Source organism: Tupaia chinensis, unplaced genomic scaffold (genome assembly GCF_000334495.1).
Source record: "Tupaia chinensis unplaced genomic scaffold, TupChi_1.0 Scaffold144276_1, whole genome shotgun sequence".
In the NCBI taxonomy this organism is placed as follows: domain Eukaryota; kingdom Metazoa; phylum Chordata; class Mammalia; order Scandentia; family Tupaiidae; genus Tupaia; species Tupaia belangeri.
In genome coordinates, this window is record NW_006204133.1 from 8,697,790 (window position 1) to 8,719,353 (window position 21,564).

The window sequence follows — 21,564 nt, forward strand, 5'->3', positions numbered from 1 at the left end:
AAAACATTTGCCCTATGTTGGTGTCCCTTTTTTTTTGGGTTTTTGAAAAAAAAAAAAAAAAAAAAAAAAAAGAAGTATAAGGGATTCCTCCAGTAAGGACAGTTCCTGTGACGAGGTACTGAAATGAATTGGTGGGGTTGGTCAATAAGTGCGGAGCTTAAAGGCAGATTCTCGTGGTGTGGAGGTGCCCTACGGTATGTCTTTTTCGGTAGATATCACACGACAGCATACTAGGATAATGTCATTCTATCCATGCAAAAAACATGCAGTAGATGAGAGCCAGAAAGCAACAAGACATTCTATAGCACAATAACAAATGTCTGGTGTAGTTGTTTTTATTTATGCTGACACTATTGTGGGTGCACAATAAAGGACAAATGTATAAACAAACTTGCGTGATGGTCAACGCTTCCTGTAGTGAGCACTAACAGACTGCAGCTACAAGACAGGCTCAAAAAAGGGATTACCAAGATACACACGGACTGAGAAAGGGGAGGCCTTGTACTGGATAACCAGTCGCAAGTCCAAGTGGTCAAACAGATCATTACACAGATGGGTCCTTCGGTGAGGCATGCCTATACCGTCTTCTGATGTGTTACGTGAGCATAGTTATCCTCTACTATCCTTTTTGCCCAAGGTTATTCATGAAAAGATCAGAAGCCATATGTCATTAGTTAGCAAAATAATCATCAACATGATTGCATCCTGGGTTGACCACATGGCATGAGAGGCTGGATGTGGTGGCGTGTGCCTGTGGTTGGAGACAACATAAAGGAAGCTGAGACAGGAAGAATTACCATGTAGTGATACTGAAAAATACCTATCCCTACTTCATTTTCTCTCCTCTCTCTCATTCTTCATTTCTTTCATTAAGAGAAAAGAAAAAGGAGGCTGGCCCCATAGTCCAGTGGCCAAGGGAGCCGGATCTACATGGTTGACTGGAGTTTAAATCCCTGTCCCAGTAGTTTGAAAAATACACTGGGCCCCAATCCCAACAGGATGGCCAAAGAGAGAGGGGATTGTGGCATGACCATGCCCCATTGGGAGGTGTTTTCTCCTCTCTCTCTCTGAGAGAAAGAGAGATAGAAAGAGAGACAGGGGAGAGAGAGAGTGTGTGTGTATGTGCCTTCTGGCAATCACCTTTTTTTAAAAGAGGAAGGAAGAAAAAGAAGGGGTGGGGAAAGGGAAGACAGGAGGCAAGTAAAAGAATTCTGGAGTTCAACAAAATGCTTGGTACTTAAAGCACAAATTAGGTTGGGATTTAAAAATTAAAGTAAGGGTCAGCAGGTGACATGGAGATTAAGGCAGCTGGATCCCACATAGCTGACTCTGTGGTTTGAGTCCTGGACCCAGCAGCTTGAAAATCATGCTGGGTGTTTGCAAAATCATGAGAGGAGAATGGAGAAGGAGGATTTGTGGTATGGCCGTCACTCCCCAAGGGGGTGATTTGTCACTTTTCTCTTTCTCTCTGTCTCTCTCTAGTCAGCACACACACCCTACAGCATAATAAATAAAGAAATAGATCCCATAGGAGTCAGTAAGAATACCTAGAAAAGATAGTGGAAAATCAAATTCCAAAATATTCCAACACTGAAGATTTATGCACAAAAGTGAAAGTGAGATTGGCAAAAGGTGAAACGAACCAAGGGTTAAAAGAGCGTAAGGAGAAAACAGTTTCCTTTGTGTCAACGGAGATGTGAGTACATAGAGAAGAGGTCCAAGACTGTTGGCAGAGAAGAAAGGTCACATAAAAGAAGTACTAAGAAGGGGTCACTGAATCCGATATCTTGGAGGTTAATGATGTTATTATCGAAAACATTTTAGTGAGCTGTTTGAAAAATGTGGTTCCAGAATTCTTTGATTTGCCTTTCATCAAATATGGGACCATTAAAGTTATGTTGGCTTGAAGGAAATGGCAGCTTCCCCTCCTTGTCTTCTGAAGGCTTGTTCTTGGCACCTAGGTACCATGCTCTAAGTCAGGCCAAGAAACCTCCGGGACATCAAGCACTGGCTTCCCAGCCACACGTGAACCCTAGCAAAAAGGATCTTTCCGCCAGCAGTTCAGTCACCCCAGGTAGGGCCCCGTAGGACATAAGTGACGTGTCACAGCAGGCCCTAGCAAAAAGGATCTTTCCGCCAGCAGTCCAGTCACCCCAGCTAGGGCCCCCGTAGGACATAAGTGACGTGTCACAGCAGGCTTGTCCAAATTGCAGTCATAAACAAATAACTGAGTAGTGTATTTTAAGACAGTAGGTTGTAGGCAGATTTACTATGCAGCATCAGTAACTGGAAGAAGTGGTGACAAAATGATACGTAGATGTGTTTTGAAGTATATTGAAAACAAAGGGTAGTTAACAGAGTGGTTTGAAGGAAGGCAGGGAGGACATGATAGTTGGTAAAGATTGTTGAGTACGCTAGACTCTCGGGCAAGACCTAGGAGAGGGATACACTGAGGATAGGGGAGAACGTTGCTATTGTTGAATCGCTGAAAGGAAAGAGGCAACAAGCGGGTGAGGTGGAGTCTACAGCAGAGAAAGTACATTTGGAAGGACAAGGGGTAAACTTCCTTTGAGAACAAAGAAGTAAGCACAAGTAACTGTCCACTTTTTAAAGAACCCCTAGTAGGGAACCAACTACCGCAACTGTTCTTTAGTCACCATTTTATGATTCATTTTAATCAGTTATAAAGAGGAAAGAGCTTCTCTTTTAGATCATAATGGCCCGGGGACGTATGTGATATTTCGTTCGTCTTCCTCTCCATTTTCTACCCTCTAGCTGATGACTGGAGAGATAAGAACTAGGAGTCATACGGAGGAACACAGAGTAGAATAACATGGGGTAGACTCTACAAGCGAATATTGATTTATAGAAATAATTGTAAAGAAAACAGATGCTAACTACTGGGAAAGCTAGAACATGAAGTGTTTTTCCCATTACTATACTGAGCTTTTCTGGTGTATCAAGATATAGAATCATTGTAGGCTATAAAGTCATTAATGGCTTTTATACCCAAAGAGGAAGTACGAATCCAGAAATGCAAATGTCTTCAGAGGAACCAGACTCTGCGTGCCCTAGTGAACACTTGTAGGAACTGTAAGGTGAAGTAAATGCCAGTCCTTACCAAGTCAAATAAAAAGGCGTCAAGGACATTTCAATACTCCTAGCAAAGGAGTTGGAATTATGGTCCATAGGGAAAGCCTGTCCATTTTCACATGGTCCATGAGCTAAGAATTTTTTATATATATTTTTAATGAATAAAAAATTTAACAAACAAGATTACTTTATACCAGGTAAAGCTGTATAAAATTCATATTCTACTGTCAATAAATAAGGTTTTAATGGTGTCCACTGTTACCTGCTGTGTGACTTTATCTTGGTCCACTTTTGTGCTACAAAAGCAGAGTTGAGCAGTTGAAACAAAAAGCATATAGCTTTCAAAACCTAGAATATTTACTACTTTCTGACCCTTTAGGGAAATACTTGGCAGCCCCTGAACCAGAAGTTTCTTTATGTTTTCACTTATTCTTGCATTAAAATAGATTTATTTCCCTGTGTATCTGTTCTCATGGAGTCGAGTTTAAGTAAATTAACTTGAGTTTAAAAAAATTTTTTTGATGGTTATTGATCTCTGTGTCTCTGAAAACACTTGGAAAAGACCCAGGCTCTTAGTTTATGTCTACCACTGGGCTGGTCTCTCCTCAGGAGTAGCACAGACTGCACGCATATGCTCTCAGTGAAAACTTTTTTTTTTTATTCCATTTTATAAGTATTTATTGAGCATTGTCTTAGGCATTGGGAGTGCAAAAGAAAAAGAACGGTCAAAGTCTTTGTCATCACAGAAAGGCATGTTCTTACAGTGGGAGGCATGGAATTAAATGTAAACAGATGAAATAGATAAATTGAAATGATTATATAAAACACAGGGAAGGGCTCTTCAAGGCAATGATCTTTGACCAGAAGCCCGAAGGTTGGAAAGAACCAGCATGCCTAAAACACAGGAAGGAATGTGCCCAGAAGAGCAAACAGTACACACAAAGTCTGCAAGCCAAGACAAGACAGACTTTGGGCCTCTGAAGAGGAGCAGATGTGTGGCTGAGATTTAATGAAAAAATGAAGAGGGACAATGGCAATAAGAAAGATAAATATGACAGTCCTTAAGTTAATGTCTTTTAGGTCACCAGCAGGAGTTTGAACGCTTTTCTAAATGCAATAGGAAACAACTGGTAGATTTTGCAAAGGGTGGTGAGACACACAAGGTTATGTTCTGGAAAGAGCCAACTACTCATTGCATAAACAACTCTGTGTTCACCAGAGTGGAAGCAGAGGCCATGGGGGCTCCCACAGACGCAGGCTAAAATGGCGAATGTGGGGCCAAGTAGATGGTAAGGAGTGGGAACCGTGAGTTCTGTTTCAGAGATAAAGCTGGAAGTCTTGAATGTGATAAAAAAGAAAAGTAAAAGGAGTAAAGTTAGGAAGAATCAATGTTCGAAAATGACTCCAAGCCTATTCCAAGTCAATATATTGAGATAAAAGTCAAGCTTGGAGATGGAAGATATGCAAACTCCGCCCTGGCAGTGCCTGAAATCTCAGAGCTGGAGAATGAAAACGCAAATTGCACAGGTAGTTGGCGAATTGTGGCAGCATCTAAAGGGGGAAAGAGGGCTTGGGGCAGAGGCTGTGGAATAGAGCCCGACTCCAGAGGGGAAAACCCAACCACACAAATGAAGGTCGCTAGCACATAAGTAGACAATAAAGCACCTTGAAGTAAAAAAGTAAAACCAAGCCTTTCGGGAGTTGAGAGTCCAAAATAGAAAAGCAACCATCAGATTTTTGCTTTTTGGATTGTTTTACAGAAGAGAAGCTTGTGGCTGACAACATGCAGTCGTGGATCTGACAGTCATCGGTGGACAGAGGCTAACATGCAACACACGTTACATGAAAAGTTGAACACATTCTAAAGGAATTTCACTGAGAGTCAAGTTCCAGTTCCAAGTGAGAAGTTTTAAGTGTGCTGCAGTGAAAACCCGATTTTGAAGGGCTGAAGTCCTGATGCGGGCTCCGAGCTCATTTCTCACGATGCTTGTGTAGAGATTAGAATCTGTGAACAGTTGTTGACATCATGGCTTTCTTGTAAGTTTTGCAACTTTTCCAATCTTTGGAGGTATTGAGACTTAAAAGTAAAACTGCTTTCTACATGATTTTGATTTAGGACTTCTTTAAATCATGCTACATTTATTACCTTGTCATTGGCACTTTTTATTGGGGAAGTACACGTCTGCCTTTTGTAAAAAAAGGCAGAAGTTTTAAAAAGTTAGGGGAACCAGCAGTTAGCGTAATGGCTATGTCGCTGGATTCCCACGTAGTCGACCGTGGTTCGCGTCCTGGACCCAGTGGCTTAGAACTCACGCCGGACGCGTGTGCGTGCATGCCCAAGATACCGAGAGGAGAATGGAGGAGAAGGGATTGCGGCGTGACCATCTCCCCTGGGGGGTGATTTCTCACTCTCTGTCTCTCTGTCTCTCTCTGTCTGGCTGGCGAGCGCACGCACCCTATAGCGAAAACCTCTCAAAAAAAAAAAAAAAAAGTTAGGAAGCTTCAATACCTATTCCTCTTTGCACAGGTAAGGTAAGGTAAGCAGTGTGGTTAAGGGACTTGCCTAAAGTCGTAGACAAGACCTAATTCTGAATTTTATTTCCGGACTCTTATTAATTACATATTCAATAGCTAAATAGGGAAACTCCCACCCAGAACTGACCCTTCGCAGCAGAGATGAAGCTAAAGGCCACAGTACACAGCCTATGGTAGGCAGGCTCTGGTTCAGTAGGACCCTGGGCTCAGAAACATCTATCTCAGGCATATTTAACAGTGCACTCACCTTCCTCTGGAAAGAAAATGACTAAATTGGAATTAATTTTTTCCCTAAAGTTTCTTGAAGTATTTCTCTCTGGAGCTACTAATTTCATTATAATCCCGTATTTCTTAGTCTTCATCAGTTATAGTGAAAGGGCTGCAAATGTAAGAAGAGGTCTTGAAGTTTTTCAAGATAATTTGTGTTAAGGTTGTGGATGGATAACTCATGTCTAGCCCCATGCACATCGATTTCCCTCCCTCATTGCAGCATGACAGACAGAACTCTTCTATTATAACAGCTTTTTTCTTTTTTGGTGTAGCAGTATGCTTCATGTTTAGTTTGTAACAACAAGAACAAAAAAGAAGACTTGAAATGCTACTCTTCTTCTCTTTGTTTAGTAGCAGTCTCCTCTAACCCAGCTCTTACTATAGGCAAGCAATATTTTGAATTATACCATATCAGCTAGGTGGGAAAAATTGCATGCATTGTTTCCTTTTTCGTAAGCAAAGTAGTATTCGCCAGTTAAATCCCCAGGTAGTTAGTTTTCAAACAGTCAGATATAAAATTAGCAAATGAAACATCTGTTCCTCACTATTATTTTATAATCACATTAATTGGCAGATGTCTTTAGGTAACAGAGAAGACCGTATCAGTCATTACTCTGTTTCCACAGGGTTATGCTGGAGGCCACTGGATAGTGCGCATGTGAAAGACCATCTCGGTGGGAGATAAAGTTGCACCGGACTCAGACAGTCGTCAACTCTCTCTGAATGCAAAGCATCCTACAGTATGGCCAACTGCCCACTGAGAAGTGCAAATAGGATGGCCCGTTATATGCCGTTGTGAAGAACCTTACCCTTGCCGCTGCCAGGTTTGGTTTTTCAATTATCATGTAGTTTGCACAAAAGCGCTGTGCCAATTCAATTACTGCCTGATTAATGGAGTGTTGCAGGTTTATTTCAGGGGTCTAGCTATCTATTAATTAGCATATTGGGGCCTATACTCTACTGTTCTGTCCTGATATGCTTTGAAAAGTCCCCAGTGCAATTAAAAAACTCTAATATGCTTTAAATAGTTATTTGAGAAAACACATCCAGACTTTTTTAAACTCCTCAGGGATTTTTTAAGCACATTCAGATTTATTATAAGACACCTAGAGTTCCTTTAAAAACAGATCCTTCTTCCCTCTACTAGGTTCTGGAGTTTATCCATGTTGGGCTCTAGAGCTCTTTTTCTCTCCAGATCTGGGGAAGGAGGAATTCTCAGAAAAGGTCATGTCATTGGAACATTTGGGTCAGTGGTCTGTTTCCTGTCTTCTGCACTTTGCTTTGAATTGTAAACCTGATGAGGGGCTGTCTTGCAGGCAGTCTTTCAACGTACAGAGATTAAGTCCTGCCAGTATTCAGTTAAAACGAGCAGCTCTTAGACTGAGGTGTGTACCATATTGAATTTCTTTGAACTTTTCTCTTTTTGTTGCTGGAGAATGTTGTAAGACGAAATGCCCCTCACAGGACAAATGAGTAGCCACTTTATAGTATCCACTGTGTGCTACATTTATGTGTGAGTACACCTGAGCTAGGACAATATAGCCTCCCTAGTTAGTCTTAATAAATGCCACTGATAAATTCGAGGTGGTGGAGGTAGCGAGGAGACCTGCTCACTTGCAACAGAAGACTCCTGAAAGATGTTTGTGAGGTAAGACTAGAGTAGCAGACTGAGGCTGCATGTGGAGATGTAGACTTGACTTCAGGCAATGGGAATCCTCTCGCTTACATCTTTTGCATTAGGGAGCACTGCTGATGTCGTGATACTGTAAGTTTGGACAAGCATTAAGTATATATGTATATATGATACATTTAAGAAAATAAATGGTAAACGCATGCAAAACATGTAATCTATGTAAAACATGTGACACATATGAGAAATGTTTATAACATATTTATATATTATAATATGTAAAATACTATATAAAATTAAAAAGTAAGAATCCGGGTCTATTGTCTGTAGGTGAGATGACTAGAAGTTTGAGCAGGGAAAAATACAGGTCAGTTAAAAGGTCATTTCAAGGGACCAGCAGTTGGTGCAATGGCTATGTTGCTGGACACCCATGTAGCCAGCCACAGCTCAAGTCCCGGACCCGGTGGCTTAAACTCACACCAGGCGCATGTGCTTGCATGCCCAAGATCCTGAGAGGAGAATGAAGGAGAAGGGATTGCAGCATGGCCATCCCCCCCTGAGGGTGACTTCTTGCTTTCTGTCTCTCTGTCTCTCTCTGTCTGTTTGGCAAGCACACGTGTTCTATAATTAAAAACACTCTCAAAAAAAAAAAAAAAGCAAGAGATCATTTCAAATTGAACAGTGAAATGATGAAAAATAAACAACGTAAAGGCCAGGAGATGGGCTGTCTGATGTAGTAAGATATGACTTAATGGCTATATCACCTGTCATCTTTCATCTAACCTCAGTGTTTCTAACTCAAGATGGGATGATGGCCTGAAGACTACGAAAAGAGTGGACATTGGCCAATAGTGCCCTTGATGATAGGAAGAACGCTGCATTATATGGATCCTAGGCAGCACAAGTATTTCCAGTGATGACCTTATAACATATCTATACCGAGTAGGTCTCCAGTTATTTTTACAAATGAATATAATAGTTGTCACTATGAGTCCAGTGGCTTTAAGCTCCAGCTGAATCTAATACCCAGCTGGGATAAATAAAGAAGCAATTATATGGATACAGTTGCCTCCATACAGTTGTTCCATTCAGTGACTATGTTATCAGAGTTATCTTAAGAAATAGGCAATAGGATAGAGGTGTGTGTGTGTGTGTGTGTGTGTGTGTATGTGTGTGTGTTTGACTCACATGATTGTGGAGGACAGAAAGTCCTGCCGTGTTCTGCCATCTGCAAGTTTGAGAGCCAGAAAAACTGGTGATATAATACAGTCTAAGACTCAAGAACCAGAAGCTCTGGTCAGAGAGGACAAGAGAAGCTGAGTGTTCCAGACAGAGAGAGTAAAATAGCCCTTCTTCCACCTTTTGTTTCCTCCCTGCATTTATAGGTTAGGTGACAACTGCCCACATTAATACCTGTCCCTACTACTGAGGATGTGTCTTCTTTACTCAGTCTTCTGATTTAAATAAATCTCTTATAGAAACACCTTCACAGGCATATTCAGAAGTAATGTTACACCAGCTAACTGGGCATTCCTTAATCCAGTCAAGTTAGCACATAAAATTAATCATCGCACTAACTTAGTTATCATGTGACGATACCAACAGTGTTGCCAAAAGAACAACATTCCACGTTGCTGAGTTTCCCAGTCTCCCAGCAGTATTGTTTCTATACGATATTTATATGAGATTAATATGTAAAGAGACCGTCTACAAAATCACGATACCTCACTCTGTGCATCTATTCATTCATGTGTGTATTGATTTAACTATTCTCAGTGGGTCTGAACCCTAACGTTATATTAAATATTATAAATGTTCTATAGTCTCCTCTCAATAGCATGGTGTTTAATTATTCTTTATCCTATACCCACGAAAGGACCTTAAAATAAGCTAGTGTTCTGTGAGAAATTAACTTTCAGAAATCTTTCCCCTCATATGGTATGGAAGAACAGGTAGAAAAAAATGCATAAGAATCTGTATTTCCTATAACCCAGCCTACAGAGTACATTTGTCAAAGGAATTCCTACTCGCCCAAAATGCCTACTTACTATAAGGAGAGGCATAAACTTTCCTAAAACCATCTACTTTTCCTGCTGGTAACCTTAGGATATGAATATGCCAATTTTGGAGTCATTTGCATCTGTAAAGTGCTACTTGAGGTAAGAAAAACGAGGTGTTTATGTCCTAAGAAAAATAGCAGGATTGTTAAATGTATATTTTCTAGAACAGGAAATAAACTCTAGCTCTGTAATTTTTGAATACTACGAACTTTCTGCTCTGTATCCCTATTGTTGAATCTCCCTGATCTAAACCATCACTAGATTTTCTTCGTGGATGGTGAGTGAGTCGTTCTGATTCAGTCTACGGGGAATCATGACATGAAGCATTTGCTGCTGAGCAATGAAGTGTAAGCACGTCCAAATGTTTAACATGGTGAGTGGTAAAGGGGGGAGAGTCAACCCAATCATACACCTCGTAGGCTCCAGGGCAGTGGAGTCCACAGAATGTCACAGTGCCCGGGAGTCTGAGATGGCAGCAGTGAGGGAAAATGAAAAGAGCCTTCAGGGATGAGTAGATAACTTAGCAAGGCTGGAGAAGTAAGTAAAAACTAGTGTTTCCAATTTGGGAAAATTTCTTGTTTATTTCATCCTCCATGCTCAGATAAAGTGCTCGTATTTTTACATAGTTGAAGCTGAACACATTAGGACCATGAAACAGCATGACTTTTTTCAAATTTGGGGTGTGAACCCCCAAAGAAGTTCAGCCATAGATTTCCCCACCTGTACTTTTAAAGTTGTGTACAATGAGGGAAAGCCAGTCTATGTGCTTCATGGTTAACTGTGGCAAACATGCCTTCATATGTGACAAACTACACAGTTCTCTCACTTTCAAAATTACAAAATAATCAAAGATTTTTGAGAATGGTTGAAAACTATTGAAAAGCGACTTAAAGATATTATTTAGTTATGAAAAAGCTTTATGAGATTTGAAAAATATCTGCCTTGTATTTAACCCATTGCTGTCATAGGAAGATTTAATTTTCCAAACATGTTTTTCTAATAAAGTAGGGTCCATACAAACAAATGAACAACTTGGTTCTGGTCATCGGTGTCCCAAACCACTGGGAGAACGTCAAGAGTTTCAATACTGTGCAGAAATCATCTAACCAAAAAGTACTTGGACTTCTGAAGTTTTATTTTTGTGTCACGTTTACATATACAACGAGAGTTTCAATACTGTGCAGAAAATCATCTAACCAAAAAGTACTTGGATTTTTGAAGTTTTATTTTTGTGTCACGTTTACATAAACGAGAGTTTCAATACTGTGCAGAAAATCATCTAACCAAAAAGTACTTGGATTTTTGAAGTTTTATTTTTGTGTCACGTTTACATATAGTTTTTTGGGGTTTTTTTTGAGAGGTTTTCGCTATAGGGTATGTGAGCTCGCCAGACACGCAGAGAGAGACATAGAGACAGAAAGCGAGAAATCACCCCCCAGGGGGGATGGTCACACCACAGTCCCTTCTCCTCCATTCTCCTCTCGGGATTTTGGGCACGCACGCACACGTGCCCAGCGTGAGTTTTTTAAGTCACCAGGTCCAGGATGCGAACCGCGGTCGACCACGTGGGATTCCAGCGACATAGCCATTACGCTAACTGCTGGTCCCACGTTTACATATAGTTTTAAAAATTTATTTTAAAACAGATTATTGGACTCTTTCAATTAATCTGTATTATCCAAAATAGTATTTTTTAACAATTTTGATGGCAAATACGTACTTTAACAATGTTTTTAATTATTTTGTTACAATCATTTGGAAAGTAACTCTGAGTTATACAAAATGCAGTATTTAATTTTTTCACCAAAAGCAGTCGATTTCTTAGTTTTTTTCTGTATGTTTTTAGAATTGTTTAATTTAAAAAGTTATTTATACACTTTTCTATGATCAAATAGCGATACATTTTGGAAACACTATTATTATGTTTAAAAACACATACTCTATTTTGTTAATGTAGTAAAATATGAAGGTAAAGATAGAAAATAAACTTCCTGATATGGAATAAAATAAACTTCCATAATTCTGTTTTGAATTATTAAAGGTCAATTTGAAAAGTGTTTTATTATGTCAACTAAAAATGTGTTTAAAAATATCTAAGAATTTCTGTGAAATTTCCTGTGCGTTCAGGAGAAATGAACACACTTCTCGTTTTGCACTCTATGCCAAGTTTCAACCCAGAGAGAGTGTTTATAGTTCAGTTATAAAACCTCAGAAATATAAATGTGAAGACAACCTTAACTACAGAGCTGCAAATGTAATGTTGTAATTTTATATGTTAATCTATCAATACACAGCATGTGCAAACATATGTTTATAGACAGGGAGACAGAATATACAAATGAGATAAAATTCCTGTATCTCATTTGATGCTCTATAATTTCTATCAATTTATGAATGTTTTGTTTTTGTGTTATGATTTCATTTGAAGTCGACATAATGCAACTTGTGCTTACTTGCAGAGGCCTCATCACGAACATTCTCAAAGCTGGTGTTGCCAGGCTGCTCAGTAGATGGGGAAAACCTTGCCTGCTGGGACCAGTTCAGGCAACACTAGCAAATCAGAACACCGTGCAGTGGGAAATGTTGGGGGGGATTTGGGGAGGCAGCACAGGTATGCATTCAATTTCAGGAGCACATCTGGTTTATCCACATTTCTAAATTTGGCCCTTAGGGTTCAGCAAAAAGTGGCAAAAGAAACATAAAACAGTGCTTTCAGAGTCTTCCTCTGACTAACCAAAGCAGCCCAGCTCATTTGCTAACCATTAAGAAACTGAAATAAATTCAGGGACAAACAAGACAATTTATGTTTTGAAGAAGCCCCTCTGCAAAAGGCATTCCTCTGTGATGGCCTGGTCCCCACTGCAAGGGCTTCAACAGAAGATTAAAGAGGGTCTAGGGCTGCATTTGCTTTTTTTTCCTGTGTTTACTCAAGTTACACCAAGATTGTGCAAAACATTTAGGTGAGGGATGTTACAAAATTAGCAGATGGCTTTAATTTTCATTTGGGATAGTAAGGCATATTCTAATTTACCTTACTAATGTGATGGGTGAGTTTTAGGAAGGTTTAAAATTCCAAATTTCACTTTGATAGTTGCAGAAAGAATGCAGAATTATATTAATAAAGGCTAGTATCCAAGTTTAAAAAAAAAAAAAAACTTTTGAAGGGAAGCTTTAGAAAGTATATAGTAGCAATGGTTATTTTAAAAAAGTATTAGTATATTTCCAGCAGACAGAATTTTGGTACTGAAGTGTATTTCAAAGTATATTTTATTTTCCTGGCAAACTAAGATGTTTAAAGTATTTGGCTTATTTTTTTCAGGAAAACAAAAATCTAACCCTTTTCTTATTATAAATAGATACTCATTGTAAATAATTTAGACCAATACTAAACCTTAAATAATAAAGAATTAAGTAATAATAGAAATCATCACCCAAATATGATCATCATACTAAGATGATTTCTTCTAACCTATTTCTGTGGATGCAAACATAGCACACACATTTTATCAAAATGATATTATAATATCCACTCTTAATTAAGAAATTATTTTAGAGCACATGCACTCACAGGAGAAAGAGAAAGAGAGAGTGAGAGAGTGAAAGCACTCCCCATGGGGTTGTGGTCATGCTGCAGTCCCACCTCTTCCATTTCTCCACCTGTTGGGATTTTGAGCTTGCATGAAAATGCCCCCAGCATATTTCTCAAGTTACCAGGGTCAGGAGTCCAAGTGCCGGGGGTGGCCACGTAGTATCTGTTTCCTTTAACCTCTAGATCATGGACTGATGTCATAATATCCATATTTCATAAGTTTATTATTTTGAATTAACTATGTAAAAAATTATGTGTATGGGAGATTGTGTTCATAAGCATACCTCCATACAACAAATCTAAATTTATATTCCCAACTTCATTTTCTTTTCTTTTTTTTTTTTTTGAGAGGTTTTATTTTTTGCTATAGGGCACGTGTGCTCGCCAGACAGACAGAGAGACAAAGAGATAGAAAGTGAGAAATCACCCCCCAGGGGGGATGGCCACACCGCAATCCCTTCTCCTCCATTCTCCTCTCGGGATCTTGGGTACGCACGCACACACGCCCGGCGTGAGTTTAAGCCACCGGGTCCGGGACGCGAACAGTGGTCAACTACGTGGGAGTCCAGCGACACAACCGTTACACTAACTGCTGGTCCCCTAACTTCATTTTCTGAATAGAAATTTATTTTATGGAGAAACAGTTACTTAAACTTCTCTATTGTTAGAGATACAGGTTTTTTCCAGTGTTTCATTATTATCAACCAGGATGTAGTATTCTTGCATTTTGTTCATTAAAAATGTATGTATTCTTGATTCCTATTTTTACATATTCTCTTCTTCTTCGTCCATTATTTCTATCAAATTGTTTGCTTTTTTATTAGTTTGTAAGCTTTAAGTATAATGATAATAACACTTTATCATACATACCTGTCAGTTTCCTTAAATTCTAATTATGGTGTCACTTTTAGTTACATAGAAATTTTTCAATATGCTTAAATATATCTGTTGTTTTTTATTATAATTATTGGGGTAAAAAGCATTTTCATTTACACTTGTAAAACTGAAGTATTTTGACACATATCATAGTGAAATTTCACTCCATTTACATATTACTATTCATGTTAAATATAATTCCACCGGTTGGTTCATTAACTCTGATAACAGTTTTACAATTTATTGTTTCATTATATTCTTTGCCTCTTACAGGAATCGTAAAACTCACACCTGAAGTTCAGTATTCATTTCCCAAATTAAAAAGAGAGAAAGAGAGAGAGAGAGAGATCTGTAAAATGAAATTGCCAAAAGAGATACTTAGGATCTCATAATCTCCCACAGGGTTATCTTCAGCCTTTAGTAGCATTGATAGCAAAATTCCTGGTATCTCTTGGTTTATTTATTTTGCCATTTTTTAAAAATTATTATTTTACGACTGTCTGACAAGCATTGCCCTAGCTATAAATTACATAGAAATTGAAGAACACAGATATCATGCTCTCTTTAATGAAGTCAAATGGTTGGCGATCGGGAGACTATTAAAATTGGAATTAAAAAAAAATTATAATTGTCAAAAAGGAGACACGGAGCAGCCTGACATTATCAGGGGTCTAACCCTTGACTGGGGCAATCAGGAAAGACTTCCTTGATGAAGTGGCATTTCAGCTGGGATTTGAGAGTTGATTTAGAATTAGTAAGATAAATAAGAAAGCAGAGTATATTCCAAGATGCAGAGGCATGTACAAAGCAAAGGGTGCTGGAGGGGAGGAGGGAAAATACCAGCACAAAAGATGCTCTGGAAACAACAGCAGAAACAAAGTAATTTCAGGGCCATGACCGAAAGACAGAGCAGTCCCTGGTCAAGTTAAAAAGATAATGAGCAATACAATACATAAGCCTTGCTGGCAGTGGTGAAGATTTGGGGATTTAGGTTTTAGAGAACAGGAAAACAGTATAGACAGCTAAGAAAGTAGAGAACACTCCAACAATGAGATTCCAGCAAGAGCTGGGAGGAAAGACAGATATGAATTCAAGTTTTGCATGTAAATGTTGAGATGCCTTCAAGATTATACTGCACAACGGGAGACCCTCAATAAAACCTTGGATGGGTGATTGGATATATAAATCTAAATCTCTGAAGGAAGGTCTAGAGTCTTCCTTCTCAATCAGTAACATTCTCCCTCACCCCAAAGAAAGTTGGCAATGCCAGGAGTTAGTTTGGCTTTCACAACTGGGGGAGAAGAGAGTGCTTCTGACATCTGGAATACAGAGACCAGACATGCTACCGGAGTATCCTTAATACACATCACAGCCCCTCACGACACAGAATTCTCCCACCTAAAATGTTGATCATTCCAAGATGGAAAAATCCTTGTCTATGTCCGTAAGTCCTTAATTGATATTTAAGGCAATTAAGGCAAATAAGATCATCTAAACAAGAGTAAGAGGAGGTGAGGATCAAGGACAGAATCTTAAAAACTTATTGTTTTTCTACATTCAATCATTACACAGCATTTAGCTTGTAAAGAGAATATACCCAACATGAAATACACCTCAGATCAGTCCAGTCTAGAATACTACACTCATGCTCATCAGTTGGTAATAAACCGTGTCTGTGTCCCACAGATGTCTTACTTTTCTATCTTTTCTCCACAGTTTCCTTCCTCTAAAAACTTCCAATTATGCAAGGACAGGCAGAGAAGAGGGAATGTCTTCCAAAGCATCTACTAAAGAATAATCAGGAGGGGGACCGGCAGTTGGTGTAATGGCTATGTCTCTGGACTCCCATGTAGTCAACCACAGTTCGAGTCTTGGACCCAGCTGCTTAAACTCACACCGGGCATATGTGTGTGTGTGTGTGTGTGTGTGTGCCCAAGATCCCGAGAGGAGACTGGAGGAGAAGTTTGCAGCATGGCCAGGTGATTTTGCACTTTCTGTCTTCCTGTCACTCTCTGTCTTTCTGGCAAGCACTTGCGCCCTATAGCAAAAAATTCTCAAAAAAAAAAGAAAAAAAAAAACCTCAGATTTCTCACTGACTGTGGACCAGGGTTTCTAACTACATGAGTCCCAGAGTCGCACAGCTTATAACATGTCAGCTTGCTTTCTGCACACTGAGAAAGAGAGAGAAAATTCAATACGAAAGCCACAGACTTTTTATAACCTAACTTCATTGGGCTCGTGCATCATTTCTACAATTTGTTAGATGAAGAGTTGCTAAATCCAGCAACCTCAAAGAAAAAAACTTCATCTGCCTTTGAGAGTATCTGTTTCTCTTTAATGAAAGTCTTCCTTGAGGGTATATAGTTGACATCTGGCCAGCCAGTGAGTTGACTCAACCTGGGAAAAGAGGTGATTCCAGCCAGATCAGCTCCAGAGAGCAAAGTCCTTTAGTTCAAATGTATTGCCATGCTGATCTTGGAGCAAAAGCAGTTTTCTCTGCTTTCCAAAAAAGCAGTTTTAAGAGACAAGTGTGGCCTGGGAAGTAGTCATTACATGTCAAAGGGAAAGAAAGCTGGATCCGTAAGTGAGGAGTTAACCTCATTTTACCTACGGCCCCTTCACCCTTGAGGTTAGCTACAGCCAGATTTTCATCAAGAAGTTGGCTTGTGTCCGACATGATTTCTCTGTGGGAAAAAAAAAATGATAATGCCTGACTTTGCAACAAGAATTAGTTTACCAAGAGCTGACAAAGCTCAAGGCACTCACGAACACTTGAATATTTTCTAAAATATTAGCCAATCATTGACTTCATCTCCTAGGGAACAATAGGATTGTCAACATATATAGTTTATTTTCCTCAAACATTTTTAGTTAGTAAATGATATGATATCCCACTACTAACTCTGGCCTGAGGCTAGAAATTTTAAAGTAATTCCTCTCATTTGGGCTTGAGTACTAGAAACCAGCTTGAATAGAAGTTAAGATCAAATGAATTTCAGAAGATTTCTCACTGACTGTGGACCAGGGTTTCAGTACCTTACTACATGGGTCCCAGAGTCGCACAGCTTATAACATGTCAACTTGCTTTCTGCACACTGAGAAAGAGAGAGAAAATTCAATACGAAAGCCACAGACTTTTTATAACCTAACTTCATTGGGCTCGTGCATCATTTCTACAATTTGTTAGATGAAGAGTTGCTAAATCCAGCAACCTCAAAGAAAAAAACTTCATCTGCCTTTGAGAGTATCTGTTTCTCTTTAATGAAAGTCTTCCTTGAGGGTATATAGTTGACATCTGGCCAGCCAGTGAGTTGACTCAACCTGGGAAAAGAGGTGATTCCAGCCAGATCAGCTCCAGAGAGCAAAGTCCTTTAGTTCAAATGTATTGCCATGCTGATCTTGGAGCAAAAGCAGTTTTCTCTGCTTTCCAAAAAAGCAGTTTTAAGAGACAAGTGTGGCCTGGGAAGTAGTCATTACATGTCAAAGGGAAAGAAAGCTGGATCCGTAAGTGAGGAGTTAACCTCATTTTACCTACGGCCCCTTCACCCTTGAGGTTAGCTACAGCCAGATTTTCATCAAGAAGTTGGCTTGTGTCCGACATGATTTCTCTGTGGGAAAAAAAAAAATGATAATGCCTGACTTTGCAACAAGAATTAGTTTACCAAGAGCTGACAAAGCTCAAGGCACTCACGAACACTTGAATATTTTCTAAAATATTAGCCAATCATTGACTTCATCTCCTAGGGAACAATAGGATTGTCAACATATATAGTTTATTTTCCTCAAACATTTTTAGTTAGTAAATGATATGATATCCCACTACTAACTCTGGCCTGAGGCTAGAAATTTTAAAGTAATTCCTCTCATTTGGGCTTGAGTACTAGAAACCAGCTTGAATAGAAGTTAAGATCAAATGAATTTGACTTATGCCTTATTCACAGGCTATGACAGTTTACCCAAGCACCATTACCTTCCATCGATTATGTATTGACTGCCTGTCCTATTGCCCTTTTATTACCTTTGCTTTCCTTTATACTCACAGGATCTGCTTTTGGACCTTTTATTCCCTTTGCTTTCCTTTATACTCACAGGATCTGCAAAAGTGCACTTCATTCCTGGGAAAAACTTACAGCGTCGGCATCTGGTTGTGTGTGGGCATTTTTTACACTTTACATTTTTGTTGGAGAGGCTTTATAAAAATAGCTGTTTTAGAGAGAAGTGGATTGAGTACTCTGTCCGCCATTGTGATGGAAATGCGTGCAGGGAGCGGAGTCTCTCCACATAACGCACCACGTCCACAAATGGCACTGAGGCGCGGACGCAGACTGAGCCCGGAGATTGGCAAAGGCCCATGGCATCTCAAACCTTGGCAACGGAGGCCCTTTGGAATCATAAATGCTGACCGTAGGCAACTTCTGGTGGAAGCCGGCAGCTAATGTTAGCTCTGTGTTTGCCTTCCCTGGTCTCTGCAGGCCACATCATCAGCATGGCTGACTGCTCAGTCCCTCGGAGCTCCCCAGGAGATCAACTGCAATAGGAGTCCTTCACAAAACTCATTTAGACGATCAGGCTGTAGTTGTATCGTGTTTACACTACCAGGATTTTTTTTTTTTAAAAATCACTCATTTGTATCAATATTATAAGCAAATTCAGCCACAGTGGCACAGAGGTAGTGCAACCCTCGGCTCTGCTGGAAGTCATACGGAAGACTGGTGTTCTGTTCCCAGGTGGTCTCATACACGCAGGGTGTGCCCATAGGTGTGCCCAGGGACCTGGATGGCTGGAAGGCTGGAGGACAGTGGAGACCATGGGGTGAGACCTTGTTGAGGGTGCTTGACTTTCTCTCGGTCTATCTCTCCAAATAAATTAACCTCATAAGAAATTATAAGTAATAAAACATGAAAGAGTCCAAGCTTCTTTTGTAAATTCTATTTTAATAAGCAAAAATAAAATTTCACATTTCTTCCAGCAATGGAATCATTACTATCTATCCTATATTATCTCAGGGCCTGTACTAAAGTGAAACATTTACCACAGTAATCACCATTAAAGAAATACGAGACGTTTATAAGCTTCTTTCTAGAACATGAATTTATTTGAAAGAAACGGTTCTCATCTCATTATTATCTTATTTATATTTCAATGGCCTGAAAAAGAAATGCACCCAGATTAAAGACCAAAACTATTTTAAAACACTGACATTGAAACCGACTCATTTTTTTGCTAACCTCAGTGATTAATAAGTAAAATACATAGTGAAAAGCCTCATTATCTTTAGAACTTTCAACTTGAAAGCAACAACAACAAAAAAATCATCATTATAACAAGCAACCAATGACTACATGAACAAAAGCTCTGAATTTTAGATAACTATAACTTGAACTTTTCAACTGGTTACCACCGACCAATTTGACCAAAATAGGTATTCTTGCTTGTACATCTTATGTTTGGATTCACTTAATATGGTTAAAGTAAAATATAATTTCCTAATCCCAAGATAATCATGTAAGCCTTGTTTGACTAAAAATAATTTCAACCTCACCAAGGATAGTCTGTCACCAAACCTAATTTTACTTTTCCAACAATGCTATTTCTATATTCTTTCCATGCCTTTATACGTCATTAAAGTTTATATTTAAATGAGATAGACACAGAGTTGTTGAACTGAACTAACTGATCTGAACATCCACATACTTGGATGACAAATTTGGCCCAAAGTGGCCTCCATAGATAATAAATTGCGGACCAGCAGCTAGCGTAATGGCTATGTTGCTGGATTCCCATGTAGTCGACCGCGGTTCACGACCCGGTCCCGGTGGCTTAAAACTCATGCTGGGCGCATGTGTGTACATGCCCAAGATCCGGAGAGGAGAATGGAGGAGAAGGGATTGCAGAGTGGCCATTCCCTCTGGGGGGGCTGATTTCTCGCTTTCTGTCTCTCTGTCTGTATCTGTCTGGTGAGCGCACGCGCCCTATGGCGAAAACCTCTCAAAAAAAAAAAAAGATAATAAATTGCAATTTGTCATTTCACCTAAGCATACACTATGATAACCTACCAACTGAGCCTCAGTCAGGGCAGCCTTGCTTTAGCTAGTCACAGGCTTCCAGACGATCAGACCATGTCCACGGAAAGCAAATGCCAGCTGCAACCTGTCGAGTTGGTTATATACGTTGCTCCCTCGGTTTGTACGTCACTTCCTTTTCTCCAGTCATAAATCCAGATCACATGTGTGGTGGGGTCGGGCATCCTGAACCAACTTTAGTCAGGAATGCTGCCAGATCTAGACCTGTTAGGTCTTATTCAATTAAACTGCTAAATTGAACTGAGTTCAGATTTTTTTCTTTTTGATAGAGGCATTTTTTTAAGGTCAGCAACTTAAAGGAAACCTGTGACTTCTAGAATCCCAAAGCTATACAGATTTGGAATAGAGCCATTGAAATGTTGGGAAAGTGTTCTTGTCATGATCTGAAGGCTAGAAAAGTGGGAACAGCAAGGAAAGTTAAGTCCTCAAGGTCACTCAAGGTTAGTGAATGAAACTTGAAATCCAGTACTCCTGGCACCTACTCTGCAATCTTAACCAATATCCCAACATGCTTATCTCTTTCTGATCTGCCTAATGAGCAGCTGTAGAGCATTAAGCAAAATCATCCCATCCCTGCTAAAAATACGCTGTATATGCCAACTTTCAAAAAGGAACTAAAGAAGATGATGTATAGTTTTTCTGTGTCCAGGTGCTTTATTCAGTCCCTGGTCTTTATTTAGTCTTGACACATCCCCGTAGTCATCGTGTTTGCTGACACTTCATGATGGCCCCAGAAGTCACTGTTTCTGGGAGTGGCTGAGATTATTCCACATGTATGATTTGACAGAAGAGACCATACCAGGGACAAGTATTGGAACCTGAGCAGAATGGTGCCTTAGGTGACAGGGACATACTTTTTAAATCTTATACTATTTCAGCCACAAGTTTCCTGAAAAAAAAAAAAATCTAAAAAAGGAACTACTTGGGTAAGTGGAATATACTTACTACATAAGATGTCTCCCTTTGAAATTTACTCTAATTTTCTTCTATTTAATGTCTGAGTTGACACCAAATTTACCTATTTTTTTTTTTCTGGAGAGGTTTTTTTTGCTATAGGGCGCATGCACTCGCCAGACAGACAGAGACAGAGAGACAGAAAGCAAGAAATCCCCCCCCAGGGGGGATAGCCATGCCACAATCCCTTCTCCTCCATTCTCCTCTCAGGATCTTTGGTCACCTATTCACTAAAATAAAATCTAGAAAAATGGGTCAAAATTTCATCCATATATATCAACAGTGAAACTAAAATAATCGACTTAATCATATTTATTCTCCACATTGTAAGAGCACCTCTTTGGGTTTTTCAAAGTATTTTATAAATGCATTTCTGTATGTGTGGGTATATATATATATATATATATATATATATATATATATATGATAGCTTTTTTCCTTCTTCTTTTTTTTTTTTTTGAGAGATTTTTTTTT